A 2,947-nucleotide genomic window follows, 5' to 3' on the forward strand; every position below is an offset into this window, starting at 1 on the left:
AACGTATAGATAATTGTTACCATGCCTATACCTCGTACTCAACAAATAACACGTAGCAAATGGACACAACTCCTAATCCCTCAAGCTAAGGTTAGACCAAACACTTACCTCGATGCCTCGAACACAGTTCAAGCCTCAACTATCGCTTTACCTCTTGATTCCACCGCCAACTCTCTTGTATCTAGCCACAAGTTACTTAATTATATCAATAAATGCTAAATGAATAAATTCTAATACATGGAAATAAGTTTTCTAAAGTTTTTCGCAAAAAGTCAAAAATCGACCCCGGGCCCACATGGTCAAAACCCGAGGTTCGAACCAAAACCCGACTACCCATTCACCCACGAACTCAAATATACAATTTGTTTTTAAATCGGACCTCAAATCGAGGTCCAAATTCCCAAAATTTGAAAAACCTAGGTTCTACCCAAAACACCCAATTTCCCCCATGACAAACCATTGATTTTGAGTTGAAATCATGTGAAAAGATGCTAGAGATTGAAGAAAACGACTTAGAAATAACTTACAATCGATTTGGAGAAGAAGTTGCCTTTGAAAAATCGCCCTAGAGTGTTTTGGTTTTGAAAAAGTGTGAAAAATGGTTGAAATGCGTCTAAGTTATAAATTTACAGGTCTCTGATGTCGCAATTGCGACCAGGGTTCACAATTGCGAACCTAGACTCTGCTATGCTCGCATTTGCAAAGTCGTTTTTGCGAAAAATCTGTCGCATTCCGATGACAGGCCTCAATTGGGGACATCGCATTTGCGATGAATCCCTCGCATTTGCGAGGTTATGCTGGCCTGGGCTCTTTCGCATTTGCGACAAAGCCTTCGCATTTGCGAACTCGCATTTGCGAGCCAGGCTTCGCAGCCTGCAGGCCTGCAACACCCCAGTTCAAATCTGCAACACCCTAAGTCCAAATTCCACTCCGTGGCCTATCCAAAACTCACCCGAGCCCTCGGGGCTCCAAACCAAACATGCACACCAACCTACAAACATCATACGGACTCGCTCGTGCATTCAAATCACCAAAATAACATCTACAACTATGAATTTAGCATCAAAATCATGAAATCACTTAAGAACATCAATTGTTTTCTAATTTTCTCAAATAAGGTCCGATTCACGTCATTTCAAGTCCATTTCTTACCAAACTTCACAGACTCAACTTAAAATCACATATAAGACCTGTACCGGACTCCGGAACCAAAATACGGGCCTGATACCATCAATTTTCAAATACTTTTCATTTTCAAAAACTCATGTATTTTTCAGAAAATAATTTTCTTTAAAAATTCATTTCTCGGGCTAGGGACCTCGGAATTCGATTCCGGGCATACGTCCAAGTCCCATATTTTCTTACGGACCTCCCGGGATCGTCGGAACACGGATCCGGGTCCGTTTGCTCAAAATGTTGACCGAAGTCACCTTAAATTCATTTTAAAGGCACAATTCATTATTTTTCACAGATTTTCATATAATTGCTTTCCGGCTACACGCCCGGACTGCGCACGCATATCGAGGTGAGGTACAAAGGAGGTTTTTAGGCCTCGAAATACTGAATTTGTTTCTAAAACAGGTGATGAATTTTTAGGTCATCACAAAAACAAGAGATGACCTTTAGGGTCATCACATTCTCCACCTCTAAGATAACCGTTCGTCCTCGAACGGACATAGAAAAGTACCTAATTCGGTGAAAAGATGAGGATAGCGGCTCCGCATATCGGACTCGGACTCCCAGGTTGCTGCCTCAACAGGCTGACCTCTCCACTGCACACCAACTGAAGGGAAATTCTTCGATCTCAACTGATGAACCTGCCGGTCTAGAATGGCTACCGGCTCCTCCTCCTAGGTCACGAGTCTTGATAAATCTTAGCGGTGCCTAGATGAATGGAATACCTAGAACTATGGGCCTCCTCTAGAATCAACTCACGAAGTCCATCCACATTGGGCACACAAATACAACCCTGCATCCTCAAAACTCCATCATCTCCAACTGTAACCTGGTTGGCACCCCCGTGCCGCACCGTGTCCTTAAGGACAAGCAAATGAGGATCATCATACAGCCGATCTCGGATACGCTCAAATAATGAAGAGCAAGCGACTGTGTAAGCTAGCACACGGCTGGGCTCAGAAACATCCAACCTCACGAACTGATTGGCTAAAGCCTGAACATCCAAAGCAAGCAGTCTCTCACCGACCGGAATATACGCAAGACTGCCCATACTGGCTGACTTCCTACTCAAAGCATCGGCCACCATATTGGCCTTCCCCGGATGATACAAGATGGTGATGTCATAGTCTTTCAAAAGCTCCAACCACCTCCTCTGCTTCAAATTTAGCTCCTTCTTCTTGAACAAGTATTGCAAACTCTTGTGATTTGTGAACACCTCACATGACACAACATATAAATAATCTTCAGCGTGTGGACAGTGGCTGCTAGCTCCAAATCATGAAATAGGTAATTTTTCTCGTGAATCTTCAACTGCCGTGAAGCATATGCAATAACCTTGCCATTCTGCATCAACACCGCACCAAGTCCAATACGAGATGCGTCACAATACACTGTATATGGCCCTGAACCCGTGGGCAAAACCAACACCGGTGCTGTAGCTGTTGAGCTTCTGAAAGTTCGCCTCACACTCGTCCGACCACCTGAATTGGGCACCCTTCTGGGTCAACCTGGTCATCGGGGCTGCTATAGATGAAAACCCCTCCACAAACCAACGGTAATAACCCGCCAAACCCAAGAAACTCTGGATCTCTATAGCTGATGTGGGTCGAGGCCAGTTCTTGACTACCTCTATCTTCTTCGCATCTACCTGAATACCCTCTACTCATACAACGTGGCCCAAGAATGCAACTGAACTCAACTAAAACTCGCACTTCAAAAACTTAGCATACAACTGAAAGAACGACTCGAAGATGTTGCTCGTGCTCCTCCC

Source organism: Nicotiana attenuata, unplaced genomic scaffold, assembly GCF_001879085.1.
Source record: "Nicotiana attenuata strain UT unplaced genomic scaffold, NIATTr2, whole genome shotgun sequence".
Taxonomy (NCBI): domain Eukaryota; kingdom Viridiplantae; phylum Streptophyta; class Magnoliopsida; order Solanales; family Solanaceae; genus Nicotiana; species Nicotiana attenuata.